General features: G+C 34.6%; 1 protein-coding gene and 3 non-coding genes across 8 annotated transcripts in view; 3 read left to right on the top strand and 1 right to left on the bottom strand.

Moving 5' to 3' along the window:
- LOC121409155 (nitric oxide synthase, brain-like) overlaps positions 1-21,562 on the bottom strand; it is a 103,097-nt gene that overhangs the window by 67,111 nt on the left and 14,424 nt on the right. For all 5 annotated transcript variants that reach the window (XM_041600997.1, XM_041600996.1, XM_041601000.1 and 2 more), the window contains one exon: positions 8,758-8,892. The gene's annotated coding sequence lies outside the window, so the exon portion shown is untranslated. The remainder of the gene's footprint in view (positions 1-8,757; positions 8,893-21,562) is intronic.
- Positions 15,260-15,332, top strand: TRNAT-UGU. The gene has a single exon. It is a non-coding gene; the product is annotated as a tRNA-Thr (tRNA).
- Positions 15,585-15,657, top strand: TRNAT-UGU. The gene has a single exon. It is a non-coding gene; the product is annotated as a tRNA-Thr (tRNA).
- TRNAT-UGU lies at positions 16,924-16,996 on the top strand. The gene has a single exon. It is a non-coding gene; the product is annotated as a tRNA-Thr (tRNA).

Genomic DNA, 21,562 nt, shown 5'->3' with positions numbered 1-21,562 from the left:
ACAAACCAGGATAATGGATCTGGAATCGGTTAATAGAAGTCAAGCCCAAGAGATTAGCCGTCTTATGTCTTTATTTGATGAGCAGAAAAATCTTACCGATAAAGGCGGTTTTCCACTAGGGCGCGGACAAGACCAGGAAGGGTTGCGGAAGCAACTTTTGTCATTTCGGCATGCTGTCCGCAACCAAATTCCGTAAAAGATTATGCAAATGATCTTGTCCTAGGACACAACCAGGACTGTCTGCGTATTGTCGTAGGTCACTCCTGGGACTGTCCTAGGACAAGATTATCTAAATAAATTTGTCGGCGTTCGGTGCGGACAGCATGCAGATCGTATTAGGACAGAACCGGAGACATTTAGGACAACGTCACGAGTGGTAAATTCAAGGACTAGGACAATCGGACAACTTGCGAATACTCCATGAAAATTATCATCCATGTATTTTTTTTTATGAATTTAGGGGTGTTATTTTGGTTTTCTTCGACTACAAAGACTGTATAGGATTTTCTTTTATTTCAAATCAAATTGCATACATTGGTGGACATCCCAGGGGGACAGGGGCGACGCGTCCCCTCACTTTTTGGAAGGGGGGCATTTGATATCAAATGCCCCCTCCCCAATATTTGGAAAGAGAACAAAAATAAAAAAATGGAAAGAGAGGGTAAAGAACCAGAAGGGAAAAGAGAAGAGAAAACGAACAGGAAAAACAAGAGGAGAAAGACGAGTGAATTATATAAGATGGGGGGGGGGGGGGGGATTTCATGTCACTATGTTAAATTTTCGCTCACGCTTTGTGCCCGCATTGCCTAATCTGTGAGATGTATAACTTGCTCAATAGACTTATAGAGCTTAAAAGATCAAGTTTTGAAGTAAATATACAAAACATTTCTCAGAAATTAAGTTTTCAATTTGTTTGATTTACAAATAGATTTTATAGTTTTCTATAAGATGACTATATTTTATGGTCTAAATATGAACATTTTCCGCTCGCGCTGCGCGCTAGCATTATTTGATTTGTCAAAAAACTATTCTCTTCGTGTATTCCATATTTTTTTTTAAATATCCCTTTTTAGGATGGTCTGATTGTGAATAGTATCAGCTAAAGCTTCTCGCTTGCATTTTGATTGGGGAGTTATGTATACCTGTATCAATTGTAAAAAATTATGTTAAATTCCTCTTTTATGACAGTTTATTAAAATTTTCGGCTCACAGTTTGCGCTCGCATTATTTTTGTTAAAAATATATCAACCCATGTATCCTATTCATGATTACAAAATGTCCAGTTATCTGACCTTAATATCAATTTCGAGCCCTCATTTGATTAATAAGTCATGTAACAATATTTTCATGATTTCCTAATAATCATTGTCCGTTTTTTTTTTTCAGAATGGAATATCGACAAGTTTCATATCTCGCTTAGGAAGATAGTCATCATAGTCATTTGAAGACAAAAAATGACCTTAAAATGTCCCGGTTGCTACTCAAAATATATGTAATGATAAAAATATAAACTTGAGCTTCGCACTCGCATCATTAAGCGAGATCAATATCCAATTCGTAACTGCGCTTAAATACTTTTCTTTTAGATCTGAAAATCAAATATATTTAGCTCCATCTTCGCGCTCTTATTATTGATATTATAATAAAGAATGTAATTGGAAGTTCCAGATTCTAGGTCCGGATCTAAACACACGCACGCATGTTTATTTAGATACGAATCTTGTGCCTGTTTCAGATTAGATTACCAAATATTATTAATGTAGGAATATTATCCATCTATCCAATTATCCATCCTTTTTCTGATTTACAAAACGTGATATGTCGAATTTCGTTTCGGCTCGCGCTTCGCGCTCACATCAAGTGTATAGTCATACTCCTTTCCTGTTCATGTTTTTAAAAGGTGCTTAGAATGCCCAGTATTTAGGTAGGAATGTAAAAAATGTTCAGCTCGCGCTTCGCGCTCGCATTATTTGATAGTTCAAATATGGAGGATAAAGGATAGTGTGTTAGCGGTGTAATGTAGTATTCACTTTTTGAAAGCAGATTTTGTGCAATTTTATACATAACAATAAATTATCTCGGATCTTGATTTTTTTCAACTAAGGTAACTTTAAAAAGACTGCATATGTTCATAGCAAAGTCGGGGCTCTCTTTATAACATTACTTTCTTATAATTTTTCTACAATTTAATACATAATCATATATTACAACAGAGGAAGAATACAGGAAGTTAGGATGCAAATTGCATTCGACAGGCACATGCGGATCAAGGGGTGAGGTGGTCTTGCTCCCCCTTTAAAAAAATACAAACAGAAGAAAAATAAGTGAAATGGAAAGGGAAACTTAAAAAAATGATATGGTGGAAAAGAAAAAGGGGTGCCGTGCTGATGCGGCCCTCCTCTCCCTGCTGCTGGCTTACCCCTCCCAGTATTAGATAGATATACAAACAGAATCCAGTGTCTAATCGCCTTTGCCTCCTCTTGTACCAATTGAAATAGACTAAGTAAGAAAATGTAAATGGGCAATTCCAGGAGGCCGAATGCGAACGCTACGCCCTATTGACTGCGTAAAAATAGGAAAAATGAAGTAACCAAAGAAGAGGGGGAAAGGAAGAAGAGTGAAGAAATTGACAGACCTGCAGACGGGGAGAATATCTGCATTTCAGCTAGTTCAATTTGTAGAAAATAATGGTCCATTTCACGCTTCATACTTTCAATAGTTTAATCATAAGAAGATTGTGCACGCTGTTCATTTTTTACGAAAAATACTTAGGTCTTTTCTTTTTCGTCCTTGATGTTTGAAAGAAGTGAGTTCGCGCTTCGCGCTCATATTTTATGTTTATGAGAAACATGCTCTGTGCACGACTTTTTTCAGGAAGGCCTATTTTTTTGTAAAGAGTCGTGGTGTAGTGGTTCTGACTCCCGCCTTGTAAACGGAGAGTCGTGTGTTCGATTCTCACCGCGGTCTAAACCGTCCTTTGGCAAGACGTATTGCATACCTTGCCACTCTCCACCCAGGTGCTAAATGGGTACCCGGTTGGAAGCGAAAATTATTGTATGCTTGAATTTACCAGCGCAATATTTAGACCGGGATAAATGCAAGGAATGCTTCCCAGGGTGTGGAAATTGTGCACTTTTCATGCGGGATTGAAATGAATCCTGGGGTAAATCGTTTTGCCCCTGCTGTAAATCGTTTTGAGCCGTTCTGATAAAAGCGATATTTATAAACTTGCTACCATTTATTATTATTTCTTATTAATGACACCTCATTCATGATCAAACAAAGTGCTTAAAATGTAATAGGAATATAAACTTGAATTTCAGTTTGGAATCTACACCTGTATTATTAATTTTGTTATGATATTTGTCCTATTTGTAAAGTCAAGCGCTGCCTATAAGGTCCTTTTTTCAGTCGAGTACATTAAAATAATCTAGTTCATAATCAAACGTTGCATGAAACATCTTTTTATGTTCAGTACAGAATAAAATAATCTGCTCACATCATCATGATCATTGCCAGTTTAACTATTGCAAGAAATATTTTGAAAGTCCACTTTTCAGATCAGTAGAAAATGCTTGAAATATTCCTTCTTCAAAGTGTAACCCCCCCCCCAAAAAAAAAAAAATCAACTCGTGCTTTGCGCTCGCGTAATTATGTTTAAAACACTGCTTGAAATACTAGGTTCTCAGGTTTGTTTAGTAAATACTAATTAGGCCCCTTGACCTTTCTTTACTTTTTGTAATTTTCTTGTCTTGTATTATCCCGTTGCCCCATCTAGTGCTTTTGCAAATGGTTTTTGCTACTTGTGTGCTCGTTCCATACATATTAGCATTGGATCCACACATTCCTGAATTACTCCGCTTGCCTTCCTATTCCAGTCCGAACGTTCCTGAAACAGTCCGCTTGCCTTCTTATTCCTGTCCGCACGTTCCTGAAACTGTCCGCTTGCCTTCCTATTCCAATCCGCATGTTCCTGATAAAATCCGCATGGCTTCTTCTTTCCTTCTTGAAGCTGACCTGATTGCGGATGGTTTCCGGAAGACGCGGAAGGGTTTAGGAAGGGCAGGACATCATCAGGACATCGTCAGGACAGGGTCCCGAAGGTGTCAGGAATTCATTATCCGCGTCCAAATTTTGGTCTCGACCAAAATTTGGATGCGGACAAATTTTGATTTCCCGAACACCAGGAAGGGTTTAGGACAGCGTGCGGACACTCCTAGGAATGTCCGGACAGGTTGCGGAAGGGTCGCGGATTGTAATTATTACATTCCGCGCCTTGTCCTGACGCTGTCCTGGCCCTAGTGGAAAAGGGGTTTAATCTACGACATTCAACGCACGACTTAGAGCAGTATTCCAGGCGCAATTGTCTGCAGTTTTTACTGAAAAGCCGAACGAGTCAACAGATGACCTAATTCGTAAAATAGTCAAAGAAAAGCTGAAGATCGATATATCAATTAACGATATCGATCGGTCGCACCGTAGGCCTATCGGTGACCCCTCCAAACTCCCTACTAAACATTGCTAAAAGAAAAGGGAAGATTTGGCTCCGCCCCACCATTGTTAAATTCGTCTCATACCGAACGCGACATGCAGCGATCTCCCAACGACGCACCCTGAAAGGAACTCATGTTCAGAAAGACTGGCCAATGATAATAAAAAACTTCTTAACGCTGCAATGAAAAAAAAAGGAGCGTGGACGCAGCGTGGTCCAGTGATGGCAGGGTGATAGCTAAAATCAAAGCTACTAACGGAAAAACAATAAACAAAGTGATCCACTGCCTTAAAGACTTAGATGCTTTGTGAACTTTTGTTGCGGCCCCATCCAACTAACTTTCCCTACCGCATAAATATTACCTGATATATCACATAGGACTTTAGATACTTTGAACGATTACTGATTTATTTCAAACTTTCAGCATTCTTTTTATTTTTTTTTCGCCTTCGCTCACATAAATTTCCATAAAAATGGACTCCCTTTCAACGTGGGATTTCGATCCTTCGAAATATCTTTCTGCCACCCTACTTTGATTTGTATCACTTTGTCTTCTTTGCTTTTCCCATACTATACGAGTTTTTCACATAATGGGAACATGCATGCTGGTTGGGTAAAAAAAAATACGCAATGAAAATACGCAATTAAAATAGCTCAATACGGGGTAAAAAAATACCCAGCAAACATGCATGTTCCATTTCTACTCCATATTGGATAGAATTTTACTCAATGTTTTTAGGGTGAACACAGGGTTGATTGAATATGCATTGACCAATATATTAAGAAGCAAAAAGTTGATCGAATGCACATTCTGTTAGCTTTGCTAAGTGTCATTAGGTTTTATGTGACACGTTTTTTTTTTTAAACTCTGTCAATTCATTATTCTGATCTTGACTTCAAGTTGTTTTAGATAAAAGCATCAAACCTTCTTATAACGACGGTTTGGCATACTTCATCAAAGAAGACTATTAAGTTATGAATTTTGAAAATCCGATTTTCTTTTATTGCAAGCAGCTACTTATTTGTCAGTTAATTTATTTTCAAAAAGTGGACTAAATATAATTCATATAATATAATAAAAAAAATTACGTAATGAAATGACACCATTAGCTTGTTCATTGCATATTCATGACCACGTGCATATAGGACTGTTTTGTCAAAATAATGTTTAAGTGTCCGATTTTGATGGAATTTTCCGTTAATTATTGTCTGTCTGATTTTACAAGGGAGAGAGAGAGAGAGAGAGAGAGAGATAGTGCAAAAGATGGGAAGAGCAGATAATGAACATATTCCTTGACTTACTATTTATCCAATTACCCTGGTCATGTTTATGGAAAGCTATCGATGTGGTAATTTTTACTTTCAGAGGATCGTTTGTCTCTTCTTTGCAAACAATACATTGCTTGAAATCAGGAGCATTTATTTCTTTTCACGGCTGGGGCAGTGAATAGACGTTAATCCCGAAAAAAATATGATGCGAATCGAGCGTAGCGACCAAGTGAGAAAAAAAAACAGAACCGGCTTAATTACATTTAGGTGGCTTTTGTCTGCTGTTTTTTCACATGCATGTAAGAGCCTAATTTATTAATGATCATTATGAGATGGCATTGTGTATAAGGGAGGGTATCGACCCGAACGAGAAGATTATCGATTTAATACTGATATTTAACATTTCTTTTGATATTCCCTTGTTGAGTGTCTTGGTGACGTGCATTAATTTGGCTGCTTTCAAGGGGATGTTACTGAACTTTGAAATTCAGTAGCTTTGTTGTTTATTGTCTGGTTTTGATGGGATTTCCCGCCTTTTGCTTTTCGAATTTTGCTCTGTCTGTATAGATAAAATTTTTTTCTTGAAATGTCCCTTAAAGCTCGTTTTCCGTCTCCCTCCATTATTGTAGTTTTGTTGATTACATATTGAAATAAGAAGTTACAGGGGCTTGCCTTTTTTACAAGGTCGATTTTCTTGGCAGACCCTTCCGTTCTATTTTGTTTACTTTTAATAGCCAAAATCATTGTCGTTCACCTCAGTTCCTGTTTAACTCTTCTTATATATTTTTTTTAATTTAATATCATTGAACTGTTTGTAAAAATGATAAATATGTTTTGTGTCTTTTATTGTATTGTGTTTAACGGAAATTTAATAAATCTCTAAATCTAAATCGATGAAACTTAGTATTATTCCTAATTATTGATGTCTTTATTTACTGTGTATATTATTTTCAGTAAATTTCCGAGCACCATGGCCTCCAGCCCCGGGCCAGCCCCCCTCGACAATGACAGATGACAGGTCATATTCTACGTAACAATTGCTACCTTAGTGTCAATATATGATTTAAAGGTTGGAACCATCCTATCATATTATTGTAGCCAACGATTGTGATATTTTCAATTCGCTACACTGAGCATACACGAATGTCAAACTCTGCATGCAAACAATACCTATCTGTGGATCAGTTAGGATATCTACATCTAGCGTTAGTCTAGCGCCAACATGCGGCATCAATGTTTAGATAACTGAAGAGCCTTTTTTTATGTTATTGGGGATGGAGAGGCAATTTTCATAACGACGCGCGTAGAAATATACTGCGACATTATGCGTTGTAACATGTGACGTCATGCGTTAGAAAAGTGACATTACGTTGGTGTGACATTATGGGTTGTAACAGGGCCAACATGCCGCATCAATGTTTAGATAACTGAAGAACTGTGTTTTTTTATGTTATTGGGGATGGGGTGGCAATTTTAATGAAAGTATATTCATAACTTGTTTGAAGAGGATTCCATCCTAGATAGAAAATAGTTTCAGAACCCCCCCCCCCCAAAAAAAAAAAATGACACGTAGGTGAAAGTTTGAACAATGTCACATTAACAATAAGAAAGTAGGTCTAATTATTTTTTTTTATAATTACTGTAATCTGTAAACACTATAATTCGAGACTTAATATTGGTTATGACGTTATAGTGATCACGGTGATGTAGGATAGGGTCAAGTTACTTTTATATTTTCTCCATAAAATGGCTTAAATGAATTATTTTGAAGTATTACATATCTTTTTTTTGCATGAGGATTTGTAAAATACGTTATCTGTGTTATTTATTTGATTATTGCCCAGGTGAAAATATACATATGATGAAACAACAAATGACTGAAATTAAATACACAGTCTACGTGAAAGCTATCTCAAGTCCTAATCTTAACACAGTTGTCAATTTTCTATAAAGAAAAAACAAAGAGCAATGACTTTCTTTTTCCTTGTCCAATTTATTTCAAACTTTCAGCATTCTTTTTTTTTCACTCGCTCTCATACATTTCCATGAAAAATTGGTTTTCCCCTCCAGCATGGTATTTTTAACCTTCGAAATATCTTTCTACCAACCCTATCTTGATTTGTATCACTTAGTCTTCTTTGTCTTTTCACATACTATAAGAGTCTTTCGCATATAAATACAAACACTCTTTAAAAGAAAAGGTTTACCAAATATTGTGTAAAATGGGAACATGCACGTTAGTTGGATACAAAAAAATGAAATAGCCCAATCCGGAGTGAAAAAAAATACCCAACAAACATACATGTTCCATTTCTACCAAATATTGGGTAAGTTTCTACTCAGTGTTTTTAGATAGAACCCAGTTGATTGATAATGCATTGACCCAATATATTAAGAAGCAAAAAGTTAATCGAATGTACATTCTGTTAGCTTTGCTAAGTGTCATTAGGTTTTATGTGACACGTTTTTTTTTAACTCTGTCAATTCATTATTTTGATCTTGACTTCAAGTTGTTTTAGATGAAAGCATCAAACCTTCTTATAACGAGGGTTTGGCATACTCCATCAAAGAAAACTATTAAGTTATGAATTTTGAAAATCTGATTTGTGACATTGCAAGCAGCTCCCAATTTAACAGTTAATATGTTTTCAAAAAGTGAAATGTTTAATGATATATGATAAGGTCATTACTAGGTCCCTCGGAGAGGACCTTAAGCCGTTGGTCCCCTGGTTGCTTGCTCAGAGGCATTTGTGCTTTCTTAGCAGTAAGGTAAACACCTCGGTATAACATAACAACATAATCTACTACATTTTTCTATCATTTTGTCTATCTGTATGTTGTATGACATTTAATGATGAAACAAGGTTGCAGGGGTTGCCACTTAGCTTGAATGCGTGACAATAACCCTGGTCTAGAAGGCAATCTTTCTTAATAATGCAGGTGCATAGGGGGGGGGGGATAATCAATATTGTGCTTGAGTAAGCCCATATACTTACCACACAAGATTAATATTACAATGGGTCAGATCATATTGATGTCCCAAAGCAGAGCTCATCCTGACAGAGTGTTTGGAGAGAGCCCTCTGTAGTCTAGAGGCGAATATCCACGACCCTCTCTAGTGTGATTTGAATCTGGATGTAAAATACAATGTATATAGAACATGCATTAAATGTATATCGGAGAAAATGTACGGACTTACCAAGTACTAAGTAATTATGTTTTTATGCATTTACTTTGTTATGTCTGTATATTGTACTTCATGATTTTTTTATTAAATTGACCCTTTCAACTTGTGCTGCTGGTCAATTTTTATGTGCATATATACCAATAAATGAATAACTATTGATCTATTCGTAACATGTCATGATGAAATCCTAAAATAATATACTTCATCACAAGGACACGAAGCATCATTTAAAATTTAAAAACAAAAACGCAATTATCGTTTTTTTCAATAATTACGAGGTGAAAATAATGTCCATTCACTGTTCATTGCCAATAGATTACATTTATTGTATAGCTTAAACACAAATGATAATTATGATAATTATAAGCAGTAATGATATGCAATAATGATAATGATATGCAACATATATGTAGAGCTCTGAGCGCTCCATTCTATTTTCGTTCTTTGTGCATGTCTACTATAATCAATCAAAATTTGGTGAGTAACTACATTTTTCATGTTTTCTTTAATGTTTACGTTACAGTGCTAATACAAAAACAGTCAAATTGAATTGAAATGGTTTTATTGATAATTCAATTCAATCTTTCTTTTTAACCGTATTGTAAAATTTACAAAGTTGGATCATGTACAAATAAAAATGCTTGACGATTATTATACATTTTATATTACAAAGATTGATAATTTATATATTTGAATTTAATAAACATTATATAAAAAATATCTTCAAAAAATCTTAAGTAAGAAATTATGATTATTATACATTTAAAAAATCAAGAAATACTGTACTGTTTAGAGTTGCATGCCCATGATAATGCCATTAACTCAATCCAAACACAAACAAGGATTTGAAATAAAACATAACTTATCATTGCAAATTATAAAAGCACCAGAGAACTATTTTTGTACCATTTTGTTCTACCGCATTGATATTGTAATTCACAACCAAAAGGCCGAATTGTTGCAAGTTTACATTCATAGTGTACAACTGTTAAAACATTAAACATGAATTAATGACAGGAATATATTGCTACTCAGTACAGAACATACTGAAAGGATCAGGAATACAAATAAAATTAAAGACTGAAAACAATAACGAAACTCGATGAAAATTCGTATTTCGGTTTCAATTGTTTATTAGGTAAAATCACAAGTAGGCCTACATACATTGTAAAATGTGAGGATAAAACACCCAAAGTACAGTATATCGGAACAGGGCTCTGTACATCGGGGCTAACAATGCAATATTATCAACACATTTTGAAACAAATTCTAGCTGGAAAATAGTCATTTACCAAAAAAGGAATATTCGTTAATACACCATTTTCAATGACGATTTACCTCAATGTAATGTCCTAATTAGCTATTACCATTGATAAATAATCACTCTGCTTGATATCATTTGTGAGAGGATTCGATTTCAATTTTCCTATTGATTTAAAGAGTTTGGATTGAATTTATTTCCGTAACAAAAACAAGTAACCATATCATAGAATAATACATGTGAAATTAACAAAATAAAAACTGGAGGATGGCCCTACTCAGCAGCATCAATCATGGTTCTGCTGGTCTACCACTGAGAGGTCATTCTTCCTTGTCAGTATATTGCAAACTCTGTTTCAATCAGAGAAATAATTTGAAATTCACCGGACAGGATGATAGCTCAGTGGTAGATCACCCCTTTGAACGGGAGGTCATGGATTCGATCACCGACTGAGACACTCAAATGACTTAAAATTATCTACCTTCTTGCTACAGTCGCTCAACGGTTAGACTTAATGAGATGGGTGATAATAACATGTAATTTATTAAGGGTCCAGCAGTTTTTTAAATGAAGTGGCTTATTAGACCGTTTCAAAATAACGCTGAAACAGAAGCACTGTTCCTCTGTACAGGGGTATGTATATCCCTGTAATACCAAACTAAATAGTTCACAATCATAATGCTATATCATGGTTCATCAGGTTTCCATGTAAATAATGCACTAATCTCATCGTTGTTTCGATAAGAAGAGTTCACGTGAACTTTTACGCACTGATGGGTCTTGGAAATACGTTCTTAAGAAACCCTTCAATAGAAACAAAAATCAATATCCATTTCTGTGAAATGGAATCTTTTCAACCAAATCTCAGTGACAGAATTACCATCGACCTTAAAGTGTGAATCAATCGTATCAAAGGAATGCCAAATAATAGGCCTTATTTAATACTGGACGATAAATTTGAAGAATATAGGGGACTACAATATTTCCAGGAGACACTAATGGTACAGTACCACCAACTAAACCAAGTACAAACCGACCGATGATGTGCTATTGAAAATAATGAAATATTTTTTATCAGTTTGTAGATGGTTCTGTTGGTGTGACTGGCGATAATATTTGGTCTACAAAATAATAATAATACCCTGCAAAAACTGTGGTGTTAAAACTGACACCAATTGGTGTTAATAGAGGACCACACCCTGAGGTGTTAAAATTACACCCTAAAGATTGAACATAACACCAAAGAGTGTAAATGTAACAACCAAAGGTGTTGTAATAACACCTATAGGTGTAAAACTAACACCACCAATTTAACACCGGTGTAAAATAACGGATGTGGTCCTCTATGTACATCGGTTAACACCACAGTTTTTGCTGTGTATCGTTATTTGCAAGTTTCCATATATATAAATCATTAATTTTTATATGACATTAATTATGAAAACTAAATACATTTTTACATAGCGAATAAAGTATTCCATATAACACTACATACAAGTTTTTCATAATTATAATGAAATTTTGATTTATCACAAGTGCACGAGTATGATAAGTCTTTAACTCCCCCCCCCCTAAAGAATCTCGCAATATGAATAGAAAATTTACGTGTAACCAACCATGCCAACAGGAGTGTCATCAGAACATTTATACACCGAGGACAATTGTGTTAAAGCATCATTGTATAAGCATTTACATGTTGCAGGTTTGTAACCATATTAATACCTGGATCAAATAATATTTTTAAAGAGATTAGCTATGCGATTAAAGGATGCACTTGCAGAATGAAGTAGAACTATGATAAAAAAAAAACAGGCGCTCATAGGGCAGGAAAACAGTGGTTTCTAAGGACAACTATATGAAAAACAGGCACCTATGAGAAGGCAAAGGGGGCACTCGTTAACACATAAACGGGTCCTTCTCAGGTGAAAGGGGCACAGAACACGTTCGTGAGGAGCAGTTGTCCTGGGTAAGAAGGGGCAATTATTCGAGAAAGGGCACCTATAAGAAGGCAAAGAGCACTTGCTAACAGCATAAAACGGGTCCTTCTCGCGTAAAAGGGGCACGGAACACGTTTGAGAGGGGCATTTTTTGTAAAATTGGCTCTGATAGTACGAGAAAAGGCAATTGGTAACACCTAAAACTAGGCCTCCTCAGATGAAAGGGGCACAGTACACGTTCGTTAGGGGGCATTTTGCTTGCGTAGAAAGGGCACTTTTTCAGTGCTCCCTGAAGTGTTGGAGGGGATTGTGCCACCCAGCCCCCAGGATTGCTGCCCCCCCGGGGGGGGGGTGGTTAGTATAAAAACACGCATATTCTGGTGTGCATGACCTTCATGCATGTGTAATATCAAAGTATACATTGCAAGATGCACGGTACATGAATAATGATCATTAAACAGTTATGTTGGTTGACGTTTTATGATATAATTCCCATGCTGAGTTGTATTTATCATGCATGTAAAAATAAGGTATATGTGTGAATAGAGTACTGCCAAGATACTTTTGTATAAAAGCGTGTTTCGAATTGATAAATCATAATATATATTAATGATGCAAGTGATTAAGGTTATTTCTTGACCTGTTTCTTCTTTTACATGTCTATATAAAAACGATAATAAAGCAATAGAATATTTCTATAGAGACTTTTGCGTTTAGAGTTAATATAAACACTTGACTACATGATCTATGTACGTACTTCATCAATATGCTAGCAGTCATTGTTAGTATGGATACATTTGAAAATGATAAAATGTTATGTTTAGATATAGTACAGCATTTTTGTACATTAAAATATTAATTGTTACGTCACGAATTTGTTTGTCCGCGAGTCATATCTGTTCCGCGCATTTGTTACGCACAACTAGCATCTCAAACACCACCACTTTCTCCCTCCATCGGTAACTTTCGATCAATTTCATATTTGATGACGTCACAGATCTGACTGTAATATAGGAGTCCCATTTGGTATTCATGCACGTGAAGACAGAGTGCAATCAAAGCTCAATTTGCTTTCATTTATGAAAACGGCGCCCGAAAATTGGCCTACCGGAAAACGGTATAGAAACATCTTCTATTTCCTCCAGTTTGCAGATACTCTGTTTTTACCCTCTTTTTCTATTCAACTCATTCCATTTTTTCCTCTCCATATCCCTTTTGAATTTCAATCAATCTTCCCGTTCTGATTGTTTTCTGATTTCGGAAAGCAAATCGGAAAGATAAATTGGTCGCATTCAGATATCACAGTGCTTCTCTTTTTTTCGTGGTTTGTAGATGCATGTATCTTTTATCTTAAGCTATTCTTCAGGTGGACTGATATACTTCGCAATATACCCCCTAAATTGATCTCTAAATTGGTAAGAAGATCCACTTTGAGTGTGGATGTGCACAAGTGTCTATAGTTGTCATTGGAATTGTATATTGAGATAAATATTTTCTTCACAAAAAGTCTGTTAATATATCATATTGAAAAATGATACGTTTGTAATTCTCTAAAGAAAATTATTCTAAATGTAACATCAAATTCAATATTAGATTTCAAATCTGATATGCTTTTTCAAATCCTTGCATCTAATTGACTTATTTCAGTGGAAAACACTGACAAATCTTTACATGAAACAACTGCCAGGGCTTAACATCTAGGTGGATATACAGTATAGATTGATAGATAGATAGATAGACAGACACATAAATACAATTGATAATTAAACAATTAGATGGACAGGCCAATAGAGACAACTAGACAAAAGGAAAGTTGGAGGGATTGATAGACTGATGAAAGGGTGAAGCACATGGTCTATCTCTCATTCTCTCCTCATATCAATGAGTTTGCATGCTAAACCACCTGTGAGAGGAGTAAACATCATTACCGCCTTGTCTCCAAACCCCTTGTGCCCAGCTCATTTCCATAGATGCCGACATAATGCTTAGATACCACCGGGCTCGATCAGGAGGACGATACCGTCATCTGCATCATCTTCACCCTTAATCCCTCAACATAAACCCTTTTCTCCAACGGTTATTCTACTTTACTTCATTCTCAATGAATGGACTTGTTTGTAGTCTCTAACATACTGTAGCAGATAGTTCTTCTATATCTTCGTTTTTAAGTATACTAAGATTGATAAAAACTTTAGAAAATCAACCGATGATGATAATACTTTTTACAAAATTTTCATTTTTGTCATTCTAATTTCTGTAATTGTCATTTTTAGACGTTATGTTTATTCATAATTATCATACATAGTACATAAATCTTAATATTCTCAATCTGAAATTTGTTTTATTATGTTAGTATCTGTAATCCTGTCAAATTATTCGACTTCTGCAATTTCTGTTTCGCCAACCTTTCATCATTGTAGTTTTCTGCCTCCTGATTTATAACTTCTAGTTCCTGACATGTTTGTTTTATCTTTATCCCTACAATCTTTCTCTTTCTGCTTCTTTATTAAATTCTTGTAATTATAACTCTAGATGATACAACCAGATGAAGCATTAATCCCTTTCACATTTCAGAGTGTGCATCACAGATTCTATGCTTATTTCTTTAGAAATTCTTCCTCTTTTTGTCGTGTGAAAAACCGACCTACTTAAGCTGGCCACAAGGGAGTTCTTAATGGTTTCCATTATCTTTTCGTTTTCCATTCTATCTTTTCCTTCCGTTTTTTTTTGTTTCTCTGTATTTATCTCTTTCACTATCTCTTCGCTTATGTTCTTTTCTACATTGTCAATGGTTTATATCTATTTCTTCTCATTCCTCTATTCTATGTTCGTCTCCGCTCATAATATCATTCATTTCTATTAACAAATCTCACCTCTTCACTTCTCTGGCTCTTCCTACATAATTCGCTTACACCGTATATCTTTATAATAATCATTAATTTTCATCCATCTGCGGAATGCAGAAAATCACCTATTACCCGCATAGAGATAGAAAACTCGTGTTTGCATAGTCATTGTGCTAGTTTGCACAATCGAATTGTTTTACCATGGAACCGTGTTAATAGATCCATGATTTTACAATACACAATAGTTGACGGCCTGAATTCGTCTAAGCCACCATAGCTCAGTGGTTAGAGCACTGGTCTTGTAAACCAGGGGTCGTGAGTTCAAATCTCACTGGTGGCTACATATTTTATTTGAACGATTTCCTTTAAATTAAAGTATCTAGCTACATATTTTTGGAACTATTTCTTTTTAAAATGAAATTCCGACTCTTGTACCTTACTGACATTTTCAAAATGAATTTTGTATCATCAACTCCTTTGATTTTATATCTACATTTGTCTTTTTTGTGTGTAACTATTTCTTGTACTATAAATCTTTTATTTATAACTCTGGAGTAAAGTGGTTTGCTTTTAATTTTGAAACACTACGTAAGCCACCATAGCTCAGTGGTTAGAGCACTGGTCTTGTAAACCAGGGGTCGTGAGTTCAAATCTCACTGGTGGCTAACTTCCATGCAACATTAATTTTACTCCTAATACATTTTATTCAACGAATTATTTAAGTCTTAATTCTGTATTAATTTGTTGGTTAATATTACCAAAAACAATACTTCCATCTGATTGACAACTTTTCCATCACAAGTAATCCTTGATTTTGATTGGCCGTTGGGCGTTATTGCCTTGGTATCGACGATAATCCCAATTACTACACTGAAATACACAGTACAATACACAGTAGTTAATACTTAATGAATATATGTAGAATTTATAATTTGTAATCATTTTTTATTTTTTAATTAGTTTTACCTTGTCGTTTAATTTACTTGATTTACTGGGTTCAATATACATTTAAGAAAATTCACGTATTGCTGGCTTGCTTTGATTGAGTAAATCTAACTCAATTAGTCAAGGATGATTATTACTTATAAATTCTTGTTGAATGTACTAATATTTTTCAATTAACGCCTTATATAAATAATGCATGAATATTCATTAGACATGTTAAAGCAAGTAAATGTTTTTTTTTTAATCACTGTCATATCTATTTGTGTTTTAATTTTTTCGGATAAGGGTGTGCTATTTTATTATTTTGTTGAATCAAAGAAAGAGCAACACTAAATAGTCATTTAGCAGGAAATTTCAGGTGTCTTTTTAGGTTTTCGGAAAATGATTATATTGTTCTCACTATTTTATTTGTAAGAATGAAACGATCGCATTTAACTATCAATGTAAGTACCTATACATAAAACAGGTAAGTGAAAATGTACAAAGTCTAATATTTGGATAAAAGATATCTATGATGAAAATGATGCCACTAAAGTAAAAGTGGGACAATGGGGAGCGGAATTTCGAATAACGAAAGTCCACTCCCCTATTTGCTTTTTTTCAAACATTCTAGTGATTTTCCTGAAATTGAATTAAGTTATTGTAACTTAATTTTCTTTAGTGAAATGGATGCAAAGAAAATAAATAAAATTTACTAAAAACTGCCAAACTCATAAATACTTGAAAAAATTAAGGCAATTTGTTAAAACAATTTTATTGAGTAATTTCAACTAATTTTTGTTTTGCAGTGTAGCAAGATTTTGATTAATATGACCATTTACTTTAAGTATTCGATTTGATCATTTAGCCTGTACGAAATGGTGTTTCACGATTTTTCACCATTTATTAAGTATAACTGAAGCAGTAAAGTAATAGGATAATACATTATGAAAAAAATACAAGAAGCGGGGCACCAGAGGTCCTTGTTGAGAGGTTATGAACACTAAGCCACCATAGCTCAGTGGTTAGAGCACTGGTCTTGTAAACCAGGGGTCGTGAGTTCAAATCTCACTGGTGGCTAAGACTATAGATAACCATTTTGTTAAGGTCTTTTTGTCTTCAGTCTTGCACATTTGATATCCATTAATGAGATGACATGTTACTAGGTTTATTAAATTAACACAGATGTTAACTGCACTTTGATTAATTCATGTTGACAAAAGTCATTGCTTTGACAGAGTAAAAAAAATAAAATGATGAATATAACATTTTTATAAGTTTCGATAAATCTAAAGAATATTATGATTTGTTGTCAAAATTCGAGTGAATTGTCAAATATATGACTATATCACAAACATTTTTTTTGAAAGATTAGATCCTAAATCTGATAAACGGGAAAAATCTACAATTAAATATTTGTATTTTTTGTTCAAAATTGTCCCATCCTTTTGGCTAACATTCAAATAGAGTGCAAGAATACATCCAAAATTTTTGCATTAAATTTGTTGCATCAAACTTGAGTCCCTATCCTTCGTCTGTGAAATACGTTTCCTTTGAAAATAACTGTTCTTTTTAACATTCACGTCATAATCTTTTGTCTTTATACCACTTTTGTCAAGAGTAAGTAATGATATTATCTATTTTTCATGATATTTTTTTAAAGATATTCCATCAATGAATCAATAAATGAAAACTGAAAACAATTTATTTTTTGGGAAAAATTGAATGTAACAATGCTTCAAATACTGAATATTCGCCACAAATTTAAGGCGCGAAATATCTTCAAGCTATCACAGCCCGAGCCAGTTACTTATTAAAAACCTTGAATCTTTAGAATGAACCGCAGACATCCTGACTAGAGATTGACCGATTGATAACTTGTCTTTTTTACGTTTTGATTTCCATAATATCCCTTTCATTCCTTTAATAAGCTCTTTAACACCATACTCCGTACCAGTGATATCAAATCATTTCTGAATTCATCGTATCAAGGTCTGGTATCATATACTTGACACCATTACAATTCCATTCTAGATACTATACAGTATTAAACTTCGAATTTCCGCAAATTATACATTAAAATGGCCTAACTCGAGAAAATTTCCGAAACGGAAACCCCACTCCTGTAATTCCAGTTGTCATTAATGCCACTACTCATGTATTGAATGCACAATCAATGGTCATATTATGTTATTGTATCTGGACATCCTATATTATGATTGAGTGTTTCGGAAAAGTTCAATGTCGTATTGATGGGTGAATAATGAAGTATAACTTTCTGTTCTTTCGCTACTGTAGTCGTGATCTATATTTCCATCTTTCGTCTGATGTTAAAGTGCTTTGGAAAGGACACATAAAAGACTCTTGAACACGATATAAGCAATACAAATAACTACAGCAACTACACGATTCACTTGAGAGAGTCAATGCAATTTATTAGGGTAGTCAGGGATAACGATTATATATTTTTTTCAATAATTGTGTATGAAAAATCTTATACATGGGACGTCGACATTATTGCACGATTTGCCTGTGTGTATTGTTTCAAAAGAGTTTGTCTAACTGACATTCAGTGAATATAAAAAAATAAATGAATAAATTTGAGAAGATGATTATACCGTAGCAAAAAAGAAGGCATTGTATCTTACTTCAATCAAGTATTAGTTACTTAATTTGTTTATTTATTTACTATTTATTTATTCATTTAATTATTTAAGCATTTCTTCATTTAATCATTTATTCGATTTATCTGTTTTATCAATTCGTAATCATTTATTATCATGATCAATTTATTTTCACAAGCAGACCTTTATTCATGAATTTACCCTTTTATTACCTTATAGTGCATGTTGTTTATTCCCCATTGTTGATTTATCTACCGATATGTATTTGTTCATTGAATTGATGACTATTTCCTATTTTTATACTGATTTACTTTATCAAATATCTGGACCTATTCAATGTTCATTTTGTCCCTCACTGTGAGCTTTAGCCAAAGAATTCGTTCTACTCTGACTCCATTATATATTCCAGCAGAAAGGTGATGGAATATCATTACGAATGGATTGAACCCGCAGAAGTACACAAAGGAAATGGATTGTTTACAAAGTAAAGGTCAAGTCTGCTTGAACAAAGACTATCGATGAATACATACGTAAAGGCTACCGCACACCTTACGACTGGTCCACCACCCGATTCTGGAACAAATCGCATTTTTTGCTAATTTCTGAAAATGTGACTCAAATGTATTATTTTTATGAGGGACATCATCGACTGTCTAATTTGCATGTCACTGAGTTGTGCATACCACTGTTTTGTGATAAATAAACGAAACTTAAAATGTAATAACTTTCTTATTTTACATCCGATTTTGATGAAAGATTCTGCGTTAAGCTAGTTTTATTTTCTCTATTTATTAAAATCTACATTTTTGGGGATGGACTTGACCTTTAATTTGAGGCTCAACTTAACCATGTTAACTGACAGAATACTAATACAATAATTTTCGATTTTGGAGCAAAGGCCAAAGTCGTTTTAAAAATCGTAGACAATCGCACGATTGATATGACGTCATTACATTAAATTCGCTTTTATTCTAATTAGGATGATAACATAGTCACAAATTTGAACACAGGTATTCGGACGATGATTTAGAAAATTACAAAGTACGATATTCTATGTCTCATTATTATCATCAAATTGTACTACGTTTTAGTTGAAAATCGGGTCGCAGACCAATCGTTTGGTGTTTGGTGGCCTTAAAAAGACCATTATGACATTTTGGGCTGTGGAATAAAACGGGCAACTTTTGTGATAATGCAATGTCCAGTGGATAGGCTGCTGGAAAGCAGGCAGCACATTTTATAATTCCAAAGGGCAATATCAAGCTTAACACTGGCGTACAGGTGAGGGGACTGGGGGCACTAGCCCGCACAATTCCTTGACCCCCCCCCAAAAAAAAACTAAAGAAAAAAGAAAGAAAAGTGGTTTAAGTAATACTAATTGTATAGTTCTTAAATACGCATAACACCTACAGGTCTCTATGCGCGAGGAAAGCGAGAAATGTGGTTAGAATAGTAAATTCAAATAAATATACATAACATCAAAGAATATTAAACATGGATTGGACCTACATGTGACTAAATTAAACATTCTGAAAGAGGTGGGTTTTAATTGTACTTCGAATTTCTCAAGCTGGGTAATATTTCGTATTGTCAGTGGTAGAGAATTCCATTGTGCTGGTGCAGCTTTCTGGAAAGCCCGATCCCCATATGATTTGGTCTTGACAGTAATTTCAGAGAAGATTTTGTGAGCCAGAACGGAGATTACGCTTGGGTTTATGAAATTTAGAAAAGTTCTTGAAGACAAGTAGGGGCAATACCATGAACACATTTGAATCTTAATATGAGAAGTTCATATTTGATATTTGATCGAATGGGTAGCCAATGGAGGTCAGATAAGATAGGGTTGATGTGTTTAAACTTTCCTTTTCGAGTTATAAGTCTTGCAGCAGAATTTTGGATATGTTGTAATTTATCGAGAAGTAATTCCTGTATTCCGAATAGTAAACTATTATTGTTATCTAAGTGACTTAAGATGAGGGCATGTACTTACTTTTCTGTTGTTTTCCTATCAAGATATTTTCTCATTTTCCCAATATGATATTACCCTATTTTGTTAATGTTACCAACTACGTCATGTTCCCTGAACATAGTCACCTTATACGTCGCTGAAGCTTATGCATACGAGCGATACAGTGGCTAGAGTGGGTAGGAGGGGATCCGGTAATTATAAGATGGGGGAGGGCGCAATGATATTATTTCGACTTTATTCAGACGACCACATTATTACGGTTTAGAATTTATTTCCACTTTAAGCGAAGTGTAGCCTTGCGGGTAAAGTAAATGACCATTCTGTGGGAAATTATATTGGATTATGATAAATACATCTGTTTTTTTACCTCTATAATTATTCACAATGTGAACAATCAAATCATTCGCCCATAAATGATTTATTGCGTGAAAGCTTTTCTGTCAAAGCGAACTTAAACACGTAAAAAGCCAAAATCAATTAAAAAAAATGAAAATCGATTTTCACACAGCATGAAATAAGCAAAAGCGACAAAACGTAATTCGTACTGTAATTGTAATCGTTTAGAAATCAATTAAAACAGGTTAATTAATCTTTTTAATTTCATCTCTAAATCTCAACTTTAGATGTGTGAATGACCGTCTTTGGCATGTATAGTACCCGGGCATTTCGTCGATCATACCCCCCCCCCCGGTCATGACTGCGATAAATTGGAAAAGAACAAACTAAACCCAGGAGATTGATAATTATGGTGATAGTTTAACAGAAAATTGATCCATTCACAAAGTCGATATCAAAGAAATTGAAGGTCAGGAATCTGGAGCACGTTATGAAATAGAGGACATGGAAGATGCATTGATTGTATCAAAATATACTATTTAGCTCTATGTTCAGTTTGTCTATATTGACAGTTTTAATAATGGTGGTTCTTTTGACAGTTCTGTCAACTTCAGTGTATTAACGACCCATATTACGTGCCGCTGTGGTGTTCGAAGAGTGAATTTGCTCTTCAAATAAGACCCGATAAAGCTGTAGTTTGACTTAAAGCACAGATGG

This window comes from Lytechinus variegatus, chromosome 2, assembly GCF_018143015.1.
Source record: "Lytechinus variegatus isolate NC3 chromosome 2, Lvar_3.0, whole genome shotgun sequence".
In the NCBI taxonomy this organism is placed as follows: domain Eukaryota; kingdom Metazoa; phylum Echinodermata; class Echinoidea; order Temnopleuroida; family Toxopneustidae; genus Lytechinus; species Lytechinus variegatus.
The sequence above is the reverse complement of the archived record's forward strand: the minus strand, read 5'-3'. Positions and strand labels throughout refer to the sequence as shown.